General features: G+C 37.3%; 1 protein-coding gene across 1 annotated transcript in view; it reads left to right on the top strand.

The window, feature by feature from the left end:
* Positions 1-12,418, top strand: part of PKP2 (plakophilin 2) — an 85,505-nt gene that overhangs the window by 51,277 nt on the left and 21,810 nt on the right. The gene's annotated exons all lie outside the window — the stretch shown is intronic.

The raw sequence follows: 12,418 nt of genomic DNA, 5'->3' as shown, positions 1-12,418 counted from the left end.
GATGCCAGCTAAATCAAGAAGGTAGAAACATGCAGGAGGAACAAAAACACTACCCTTAATTCTCTAGGATAATGTGTCTCAAGCTTTCTTATATTTGGAAAATAATCATTGTCTTTTATACGCAAAGCTTAAATCAGATAGGAGACATAATCAAATTGGCAGCCTAAAAGAAGTCGAGATATATTCTGCCTTTCAGCCCTTTTTCTAGTTATACACTTCATTTTTTGATGGAATCTGTGTTGAAGTGGTAACTGAGGAGATTTAATACAGTAAGATGTTAAACTTAACTCCACAGTTAAACACACAGTACCACCAAACCCACTACCATCAAGTCGATTCCAACTCATAGCGACCCTATAGGACAGAGTAGAACTGAAACACACAGTAATGGACATCAAATGCTGACTTTGTGCAAAGCATTTTATTAGTAACTGAGAGTTTTAGAAAGATGAATAAGAAAATTCTTAAGGACCTTATAACATAAAAAGGTTGAAGATGTGCCCATTAACTAGAGTATGGCCCAAATGAAATGTATTAGAGCAGTGGCTCTCAAAGTGTTGCCTCTGAACCAGCAACATCAGCATCACCTGGACCTTTTGAGAATTACCAGGCCACACCCTAGGCCACTGAATCAGAAACTCTGAGCCCTGGGGCCCAGCAGTCAGTTTTAACAAGCCCCCGGGTGATTCTGATGCACACTGAAGTTTGAGAACCATGTGTCAGCAGGTACAAGAGTTGCAGGAATTCTAACAGAATGCCATTCATTCCAGCTGAGTGGGCTCAAAAAGACACTACAGAAGAGATGCCAAGTGAGCTGGGCCTTGGTGGACTATTTTAATAGATTCTCTAAAAGATGAAGAACCAAATTTTTGAAAGAGGTGTCCAAATGATCTCCCCCCAATCCATCTTCTGCACTGTCTACTGGAACTGTCTTTCTAATGCGCTTTTGATCCATCACTTACTCAAAAACACTTCATGTCTTAAAAATTTCTCTGTGGCTCCCATTGCTTCACTGTATAAAACAGAGTTCTTAACACGGCAGATGTATCAATCAGGACTGTTTTAATTGAAAATGGTAGATATCCAACTCAAATTCACTTATGCCAACCAAGGATTCATTGGTTCCTGTGGCTGAGAAGATGCTGGGGATTACACGTGTAAGTAAAGAACTTGTACCAGGAACCGTGGCCCCAGAGACTGAAACAGAAATTGAGCATTCCTGGAACTAACTCCTTTTATATTTATATCCGTTCCCACTTTCTGTTCTTCATTTTGTATGTTGGGCTCATTCTTTACAAATGTATACAAGTCTTCTCCACTTAGCAGGTAAGTTAATCATAGGCAGCCCTTGCTTAGCCACACAACAGAAAGAATGCAGTTCTTTCTCCAAATGACTGTGTCAACCACAGGGAAGGTTTCTCCTTGCTTTTGAAGGGTGCCCATCACTTGAGCCACCGTTGCCTGGAATGGCCAGGCCTAGATCAGACGCCTGTTTCATGGCAACAGTGGAGAGGTCTGTTACCAGAGAAAGAGGGACTAGAACACTTGCTCAGTGGACAAAACAAAAACAGTAGACACCTTGTTCCCTTACAACATACCCAACCTTCCCCAGTCTGTCTGCAACTTTTTTTACAACCTTATTTTCTGTTTTCTCACAAACATACCTCATACTCATCAAGCTGCTTGCTTTTTCTTAAATGTCCTAGGTACTTTCATGTAGTCATGGTTTTATTCAATTTTATTTGCCTGATAAAACATTTTGTGTTATCTGCCTATTGAATACTAAGTCTCCTAATCATTTAACACCAAACGTAAATTTCACCCTTTTTCATTGCTTGTTCCTGTTGGTTCTAACAGGGCTTTATAGGTGAATCACCTCTGTTATTGCTTTTTTTACATTACTATTTTATGGTTAGTTGTTTATATATCTTTTAATTCTACTAGACTGTGAACTTCTTAAAAACTAAGCATAGCCCTTTTATTATGTTTAATCCCTAATACCTAGTGAAATTTCTGGCACTTAGTAAACATGCATAAATGGATAAAATACAATAAATGACTGAAGGAAGGAAGCATAAATGCATGTATGAATGAGCAGATGAAAATATTTGGTGAATAATTCTGGCAAGAGTCTAAGGTTTGTGGAAGAAAATAATCAAACAGAAGTTGGAAACATAGGCTAAGACCAGATTGTAGAGGCCTTGAAGGTCTTGTTAAGGAATTATTTTGTGTTTGTTTTTTCTGTAAGCAAGGTTAGCTAGTGTGGGGAACATAAAAATATGTTAAGTTCTGTGTGAAAAAGAACAATTCCAGTAACAACAGAAAAAGTATATTGAAAAGATGAAAATCTAAAAGCAAAAATAATTTGTTAACAAATCTCTTCCTGTCTCCCTTTCTGAACAAAGAAGAAAAGAGCCAAATAGTTTGGGTGAAGCAGTCCCCTGATTGGCACACATTGTCCAGAACATGTAGTAGCTGAATATACTCCCAACAGAATGACATCATTTTAAGCAATGTTTGCGAAGTCAATCCAAACCACTGATTTGAACTGCTCTCAAAAGCAGATTATATAGCAAAAATCTAGGAAACTGATTGTCATAATATATGCTTACTATTTGTTCTTATTTCATCTATGTATCTACCTTACAAGAATGTTGTTGTTGTATGACGTTGAATCGATTCCTACTATAGCGACCCTACAGGACAGAGTAGAACAGCCCCACAGGGTTTCCTAGGCTGTAATCTTACAAGAGCAGATCACCAGATCTTTTCTCCTGCAGAACGATGGGTTCGAACTGCTGACCTTTCATTTAGTACTCGAACGCTTAACCATCCCCTAGAGCTCCTTAAGAAAAGACCATTACAGAACCTGAAATCAAATAGTATTAGTTTTCATGATGATAGAAGGATGTGTTAAAAAGTTGCTTATTTATGACTCCAGCTTACTCTAAAAAGATTTTAAGACAACTGTTGACTAGTTCTACTAAGAGTGAATTTTAGCTGCATAAAGAGGTCATAAAGTTTAGCGAAGATCTCAAACAGGGCTTCGAACTGGTTCTAAATGGTTCAGTCATGGCAGACGGAAACAAGGCAGGGGTCAGAATCAGTTTGAAGTGCTTCTAAGCCCTGTCTTGTTTCCATCAGGGGCCATGAATGAACCATTTAGAACCGTTTTGAAGTCCTAGCCTCAAATGCTACAAATACATTTGAGGCGTTCTCTCCTCCCCTGGGTTCCAAGCCAGCAATAAACTATGAATTGGCATCTTGAGTTGTTTTTTGGCATGGTAGTTGACTTAGGTTAGTATCGTTAAATGCCATCAATTCATTTTGGAAAACAACTTCTTCATGCACTAGTGAAATTCACCTAGGAATGGATTACCAATAAGCAAGGTACGTGCGGACTTACTTGTGCTTACTTACTAATCTAGAGTGCACATTAAGTGGTAAAACCCATGTGAAGTTGTACACTACAGATTAGTAAGTAAATACAAGTAAATCCATGCATACCTTGTATACTGGTTAATCGCCTCTGTGTTCACCCTTTACCACCTTGACGCTGAGATCAGTTCTAGAAGGACTTCTCTGGTCTGTGTATAACAATGGTGCTGAGTGAAGCTGGTCACAGGCAAAATGTTTGCTTTGTTAATGACTTTGTGGCAAGGACTACATACATTTCTGCCCACCTGGAACTGCTACAGTGAGATTACATTCATACAGAAGAGCATGCACAGTTATTCTTTGAAAAATCCAGGGCTTTGAGCAGCTCATTACATAAGAATCACCAGGGGATCTTGTTGAAATGTAGATATACACATAAGAATCATTTGGGGATCTTGTTGAAATATAGAGTCTGATTCAGTATATCTGGGATGCAAATGTAAATTCTCAGCAAGGGGCCTAACTGGAACGGATCAGTTTGAAGCCCTGGAAAAAACCAGCACTGGAGTTGCTATCAGTCGGAATCAATTCGACAGCAATGAGGTTTTTTTTTTTGTATCAGGTGCACTGTATGTCAGGTGTCAGGTCATTTATCTATAAGACTAGCATCTGCCTGCAGCAACACATACCATGGCCCTTGGTTCTTTCAACAGGTCCCTTTGGCATTACTTATTTTGCAGTAGACTAAAGTCATTCACTAAAGATTGATACAAATTTTGCAATAGGATTTTTTTTTTTTTTTAAATAATATTACACTAGCAAGAATGAGGAATAAAATGCAAGTTAGGGGGTTATTTACACCACAGAAATTAGCAGACATGACAAATCAGGGACACGCCCTCCCCCAGTACCACCCCCAAAGTTGATAAACATTTACCAGCATACCACTGGTGCCGAATTTCCATTAGTTATTTACTTTAACATCAAAATGTGGATAAGGGAAACCCTCAGTGTATAGATTGACATATAGCCACACCAATGGACTCAAACATACCAACAATCATGAAAATGGCACAGGACCAGGGAACATTTTGTTCTGTTGTACATAAGGTCACCATGAGTTGAAGCCAACTTGTTGGCAACTAACAACAACAACAATTAGGGCATAGGTATATTTCTCCCCACACATCCCTTTTCAGAGAAGAAACAATTCCTTTGTTTTCTTGGAATGTAATATGAAATGTCAGCGTTTTTTTTGAGTGAAGAAAAGCTGCTAAAACATCCTATTCTTTTTTTTTCCCCCAAAGTTGCTTTTATATACGTAGGGTAATAAGTATTAGTAGGATATTAGTCAAAATATTAGTAGGATACTCTTCCAAATATCTCAAATTCTGAAAGATTCATGTGATCATCACAGAATTGTAAATTACTAAAAAGCAATAGCTGCCACCTTTGATTACACATACACACATTGGAGTTACTTCTTTTCTATTAGTGTGAGTAGCTCCTTGGGAATTGGTGTGACTTGGCTGTCAAATCTTTGTTTCACCTCATTGATTGGCACACTCTTGGAAATCTTTTGGATGTGACGTAAATAAAACTAATGGTTATTATTAGGATCGAGTCTGAAATTTCTGCCAAAATTTTATCTTTAGTTCTCTGTTCCTCCATGTTATTTTTATGGCGTCCTTCCTCCCCTTTCTTTCTTCCTCCCCTAGTCTTCTTTCTTCTCTCAAAGGAGAGGGAAAGTAATTTAGAAGTCAGAAATTATGTAAAATGCCTTCAGGGCTCAGGCAGGCTCTTAAGTGAACAGATGTAAAACCTTGGGTTGGGGGCAAGGGGAGGCTCTGTCAGACTAACTGAAAAAAACAAACCCATTGCCATCCATCCAGTCTTTTCCATCCCATAGCGACCCCTGTAGGATAAAGTAGAACTGCTCCATAGGGTTTCCAAGGAGCAGCTGGTGGATTCAAACTGCCAACCTTTGGGTTAGCAGCTATATCACTTAACCACTACACCACTAGAGCTTCCTGTAGACTAGAGAATTGGGAAAATGCTTGCCCCAAGAATAGTGAGATTCAAAGTTTTGGGAAACACCTCAGGCCAAAGACAAACATGTCTAGGCGTGTCCCGTTAGTAGTCTCACTCTTCACTTGAAGAAATTAAGTGGCAATGACTCTTTTGCAATTATAGAACTAGTTATCAGAAATTTGAGAATGGAAACTTGTTCATCCTTCTTGGGATTTTCCCTTTTGGTTTACCGTTTGTTTTGCTTGTATCCATCCTTTTCATTACTTATTGAAATCCTGCTATATTCAAAGCACTGTTTAAATTTGCGAAGTTTCTAAGAGGAATGGGATATATTTTCGCCCTTGAGGAACTCAGGGTTTGGTGGAGAAGACAGATACTTGAGTAGATAATGACAGTACATTTGATAAGAACTGTAATAGAGGTATGAATCAACTGTTAGGGAGGCTCTGAGTTGCTCAACTAACTATGCCTACGGAGACTGGAGAAAGCTTCTGGAGAAAATCTCATTTGAGAAGTTTTTAAAGGGTCAGTAGGTATTTGAATCTCAGTCTTTATTAGCTCATTGTTCTATCACTAGTTCATCTCTATCAGTCTATAATATTTCATTGTGTTTTTGGTGAAAGTTTACATAATAGTTTAGGTTCTCATATAGTAATTTATACACAGATTATTCAGTGACATTAGTTACATTATTCACAATGCATGAACATTCTCATTATTTCCATCTGGTTGTTCTATTTCCATTAATCCAGTTCCCCTGCCCTCTTACATTCTTATCTTTGTTTTAAAGTAATTTTTGACCATTTGGTCTTATATAGGTAATTTTTTTCTTAAAGGAGCACAGTACCTAAGGGTGATATTCATTATTTTGTGAGCCAATCTGTTATTTAGCTATAAGGTGACCTCAAGGGTTAGTTTCAGTTCAAGGTTTGAAGAGCATCTCAGGGCAATAGTCTTGGGGAGTCCTCCAGTTTCAACCAGTCCAGTAAGTCTGTTTTGTTGTTGTTGTTTGTTTTGTTTTAGGAATTTGAGGTTCTGATCCACATTTTTCTCCCTTTCTATCAGGGTCCATCTATCATGGCCCTGATTAGAGCAGTCAGTAGTGGTAGCCGGGTCCCATCTAGTTCTTCTGGTCTCGGGGTAGATGAGGCTGTGGTTTATATAATTGATCAAGTAATTTAGATCCTCACTTAATGAGGATCTAATTTCCCCAATTATCAAATAACTAATATTCTTTTCTGTAAGAGTATGAACTCAAAAACAGGTCAGAAGTTACTTTATTAAATCGCAATCTAAATGCAGTTACTTAAGGTTAGAAAATAATTTACCGTAAAAACTTTAACCTCAGTTGTTTGGCTAACTACTCAAACCCTTCATGTTTGATGTGTAAACATAAACAATATGAAGTTTATAGGTAACATAATAAACAATCTTTCTAATGAGCCCTGGTTGTTGCAGTGATTAAGCATTTGGCTGCTAACCAAAATGTTGGCAGTTTAAATCCACCAGCTGCTCCTTGGAAACCCTGTGGGGCAGTTCTGGTGTCCTATAGCTTTGCTGTGAATTGACTCGACAGCATTGGGTTTGGTATGGTCTTGATATCAGTAGATACACACACAAAAGAAATGTGTGGTTTAATGAATTAAATTACTTTGTAAATTTCTCTTCAAGTAAATTAAAAAGCTATAAGTGGTATTTAAATGCGTAAAAATCTTAGCTTTTAAAAATGATTGTTTTATAAGCTAATTCTCAGGGATTTGGATTCTCAACAATTCTTAAGTTGTTAAAGTGAACAAATCAAACATCAAACAAAACAAAACATGGCCAAACTTACCTGCTCACCCCTCCTTGATCTCCCTGAACCCATCATGTTTAAGATTGTCTGTCATATTGGCATTGTCAAGCAGCTCATCTGGCCCCCGCTATTCAGACTAAATTTTCCACTGTCCTGTTCATGTCTTTACCAGATAAGCCCAGGTTAAAAGTTGTATTTCAGAGAAATTACATAACATTTCTCTTAGCTAAAGAAACTGTCTTTATTCCTATCAATCAGTTCATATACAATGACTGCCTACCTGAGCCCGGCTCTGGGATAATTGTTAAAGAAAATTCATAAATAGGGATAATGTGGAAGAAGGAAAATCAGCAAAGGAAACAGAAGAATAACTTTTATTTATTATAGTAAGAGGACTGTTTTTGCTGGCCATTCTGCGTTGGTTAGTTTATGAGGTTTGTCTTGGAAAAAGAAATTCTCAAGAATGTATTTGTCAAAGATTTTGAAAAGCATCCCACATTTTAAAAAATCTTTGCTTAAATTGGAGGTGGTATTATGTTTTCTGACACTGAAAGTCTTTTTAAAAAATAAAATTAAGAGTATCGTTACAGTAAGACTTACTACTAATAAATGTTTTAATTCATCCTTATAAAAAAAAAAAGAGGTGGATTGGTGTTTTTTAATGAAGCAACTGATGGCGTAGTCATAAACTGTGATTAAACTAAAAGCTGTGCCTGTCTTGTTGGTGCAGATCATCTGAGCATCACATCCTTCTACTCTTAAGTTCTTAAGCATCTTTGTCAACCCTAGTCTGGCGTCCCAGACATCTTCTCCTTTAGCTGTCAGAAATGCCTACTCAAGTTGCACTGGCTCCAAGGTGAATTTTTAAATTGTGGTTTGCTGTTTATAATTGACTTTAAATGGAATTTGACACCCTATCCTGAGTAACCTGCTCAGCTAAATCAGGAGGAAATGGCTGTTGCATACCAGCTAGATAATTACTGGCTGAACTGACTTTTCAGAATACTTTTGGAAGACCCAGAAATGCAGGAAAGCAGAGTTAAAGGATTTTTTCAAATACAGAATTTTTCCTCCCCCCCGTATTAGCGTCTCAGTTTGTAATAGATGCTGACATATCTCTGGTTAATTTTTCTTGTCCTGAAAGGAACAAGATATGTAAGTTGTAGAGCCTTGTTCTACCTCCCAATGTTGCTTCTGTTTGCAGACTGAACAGTTGACTTTGGCTGATGTTTGCAGATATCTTCAGGAACTGATGTTTACTTCAGAATGACAGACAAGACCTTCTTTTGTCATAGAGTTTCTCTTCCTCTGCCAGTTCAAATGAGGCTCTCCTTTTGTTCTGTGCAACCACATGCTGCCTCTTCTGCTTTCTTTTGGTTCGTCACAGAGAGGACCAAACTGTTTGATATGTATCAGTTGAGTTAAACAAAAGCCCGGACCTAAATTTCAAATAACAAGAGGAAGAAGGATGCCTCTTTATCAGCCAGTGCTTTATCAAGTGCTTACTGGTCTTGGAATGGGCACAGCGGTTAAGGGATCCACTGCTAACCAAAAGGTTGACAGCTTGAATCCACCAGCCATCCCTTGGAAAGTCTATGGGGTAATTCTACTCTGTCCATTAGGGTCATTGTGAGTTGAAATTGATTCCACGGCAACAGGTTTGGTTTTTGGGTTTGAGTAATAAGCATTTAATTGACTGGTACCACTTCAGGCCTTATTGCCCAATTTACAATACACCATATAAGTAAAACTATAATTGTTGGTGATTATGAGGATGTACCCACAAGTTTTTAAAACCATTGAGTTGATCACTAGCTCAGTCTGCTGGTTAAACCTTGAAGACTGGTCCCATAGCCTGCAGTTCTTGGATATGATGCACTCCTAAACTTCTGTGTCTTAGTAGGAAACCACAGCTATTATCAGTAGAAATAATCCCATATTTTATCTCTATTATAATTACTTGTCTTGTTAATAATAAAACAAGCTACTAACTGGTTTGGTTAGCAGCCAAGCATTAACCAGTGTGCTACCAGGGCTCCACTTTATATGGAAACCAAAAAAAAAAAAACCAAACCCGTTGTCATCAAGTCGATTCCAACTCAGAGCAACCCTATAGGACAGAGTAGAAGAATTGCCCCATAGAGTTTCCAAGGAGTGCCTGGTGGATTCAAACTGCTGATCCTTTGGTTAGCAGCCATAGCTCTTAACCACCATGTCACCAGAGTAGTAAATTCCCGTGAAAGCAGGTTAACTTAGATTTTAAATGAGAGTTGGAAGACAACATTCAAATGACATTTTAAGATACCCTAAGTTAAGGAATTTTGTGAAAATTACAGGTCATGATATTTGAAAAGTACCCACACACACTAAATTGCAGCTGTTCTTATAATTTGACATTGTCCATTCTGTGGTTTACTATGTGGATTTAAGGTTCATTCACACTGTCATTAATCTTAACAAAGACATACTATTATTTCTTTTAATTCTAGCAAGGCTTGGAGTGCTTTGTTTTTGTTTTTTTCTCTTTTTCACTGTGACACTCAGGAATGTGTGAGATAAGTGGTCCTTGAGAGAGTTAATCACAGATTTGCTTTCAGTTAAAATGCCCGAATTCTATTAAACATTTGAAGCTCCTTGACCATTTCAAGGTGAGACAGAGGTTCAGATTATTTCTTCCTGCTGATTACAAGTCATATTCCCATAAAAATTCTCCCTGATATCAAACATAAACTACAGATCCAGTGGGGGTGAAGAGCTTCAAAACAATCCAACATTTGTCTGGAGAGCAGTTTATCACCATCACTCCCTGCCCCCAGCCTCCAACCCCCAATCCAAGGATTTTTAAAATTTCAGTTTACAACTTCACTCAGCAATGAAAGGAAACCAGAGGTTTTCCTTTCCTGAAACGTACCTACATATTTACTCAGACTTGGGCTAGATTATACCAAGGGAAATAAATGCATCATTTAATCCAATTCAAACCATAAACGCTGAATTAAACATTTCCAATAGGTTCTATTTATAACTCTGATAATCAGTTTTTACTAACTACTGTGTTAGTATACTCATTTTCTTTTACTTCCAACAAGGTAGTTGTTTTAATACATTTTGCTTTATAGTTTTGGGACATTTTTCCCTATTAGATTTCCACTGCGCTACATATAAGAAACAGGAAAAAATAAATACTTCTCAGTATTCAGGAGAGACATTGTAAAAGTATCAATTCTGCTTAAGATTAGCCATGGTAATTCTCTGATTTCTGCAAACTTAAGTATTAGCTTTTGGAAAAAAAACCCTAAAGGATGGATATATCATTCTCTAATTATTGTTGGTTATTTTCAGAGTGCTACACATGGGGTCGCCGTGATTTGGAATTGACTTGGTGGCAACAAGTTTGGTTTTTGGTTGGTTTTATTCTAGCAAATTCCTTTCTGTACAGTGACTTCTATTCATGGGTGCAGTTCTATAAAATAATCTACCCTTATCATTCATATTTCTGGGTGGTTCAGTAAGGTGGGAACTATTTTTGATATGCAGAAGCAAATACTGAAGCAAAGGGGTTCCATGCACTTTCTGTCAACAAAGATATCAACTGCCAAAAAAAACCCTGATAAGTCCCATTTCAAGCAAGTAGAGTCTGGATAATGCCAAACTACAAGACAACAGTTAGTATGTGTGAACTGGCAGTACTGCCAAATCGAATTACCAGTTCGACCTAAAATAAACACCTTGAAGTTAAACAAAGCTAAGTTATCCATCAATAAGGTATGTAGTGGGCCTAGCTAGTGAGAAAGACAGACCCTTTGATTTGGCAAAGCAATTTTGAACTATTGCCACCCTTCCAAGCCAAAGGTTGGAAAGGTCAAAGGGAAGCTTTGAAACATATGATAACATTGTCTTGGTGTCCAGGACATATGGTATTTGCTAAACAAATGGCAGACAGAATGAAGGCTAGGTGAAGTTTGCCTCTTCTCTGGAGTCACCCTGGGGACAGAAAAAAGAGCAGCTCTCCTCTCCTGACTTTACCGTGAATTTGCTGTCACCCAGGAAAAGTACCTTAAATTTTTTGGACCTCAGTTTCTTCATGAGTAAAATAAGGAGACTGGGAAAGATGTTTATTAGAGTTTCTGTTGAAGTTTTTGCAATCCCAGGATTCTTAAAGGGCTCAAACAGTAGATGGAGGATCTGGTTCAAATGATCATTTTTTGAGAAAAAGCTATAGTAAGTATGGTTTTACTTACAGGTTATAAGTTTGTCCATTATCTTTCTTTTGTAGACAAAGTATAAAGTTTTCCAGGGACAGTAAAAATTAAATAAGGAAGTGAATCTTTAAGTAGAAGAGTCAAATAAGAACCAAAGTCATAGAAAGGGTTTTATTAAAAGAAAAAATTTCACTGTATCAACTCAGCAAACACTAAAATTACCCGTATATTCTTAGTTTTGAGTGAATAATCTTACCTCCTCAACTATTAGGTTGAATCATGACTCTGCCATTTTTGTGGGTCAAAATCAGTCAAGTACTGTCAGCATCATATAGTTAAACCTATAAATGTAATAATCTCCATGGAACCTGGCTACAGTATTGTGTACTCCTTCCTTGTTCCCTGTAGTTCTTGACACAATGCTGAGCACATTTGTTCTTTGACAAATATGTATTGAAACCAGTATTTTGGGCAGTATTTTGAGACCAATATAGCACAATTATGTTATTTTAAAGATGGTTAAAATAAGGCCCACAAAGCTTTCAGATTTGTAGTTCTTTTGATGTTCAGAATGACATTGAGACATTATAAGCAAAAAGTATTGAATATACTTTGAATCTTCTACCTGCCAGTAAAAGAAGCTGGTCTGATAAATTTTACAAGAATAGTTATGGTTTTAGCAGCGATTAAGTTGGCAAAGGTGGAAACGGGTAAATCTCAAATTTCTAAAAACCAGAAGGCACTATTCTTTTGCCATTCTTGTTGCCAGAGGTGTTATCATTTTTTAGGCAAAAGTTTTAAAAAGTTAATGCTAACAAGAAAAACTTAATCTAAAAGAAAATAGTAACCTAGTATTATAATACCAGAATATAAACATGATCTGAAGTGTGATCCCCAAATGCATCACTTTGCTATTTGTGTTTGATAAGCTGCAGTTCTCTATAAGGAAGCAGCCTCCTCTTGTAGATTTAGTCACTATTTATAGAAAGGTATCAAGGCTTAGCAAAATTAG

The sequence above is a fragment of the Elephas maximus genome, chromosome 4 (genome assembly GCF_024166365.1).
Source record: "Elephas maximus indicus isolate mEleMax1 chromosome 4, mEleMax1 primary haplotype, whole genome shotgun sequence".
In the NCBI taxonomy this organism is placed as follows: Eukaryota; Metazoa; Chordata; class Mammalia; order Proboscidea; family Elephantidae; genus Elephas; species Elephas maximus.
Note: the sequence above shows the minus strand (reverse complement) of the source record. Positions and strands in the feature narration are given on the sequence as shown.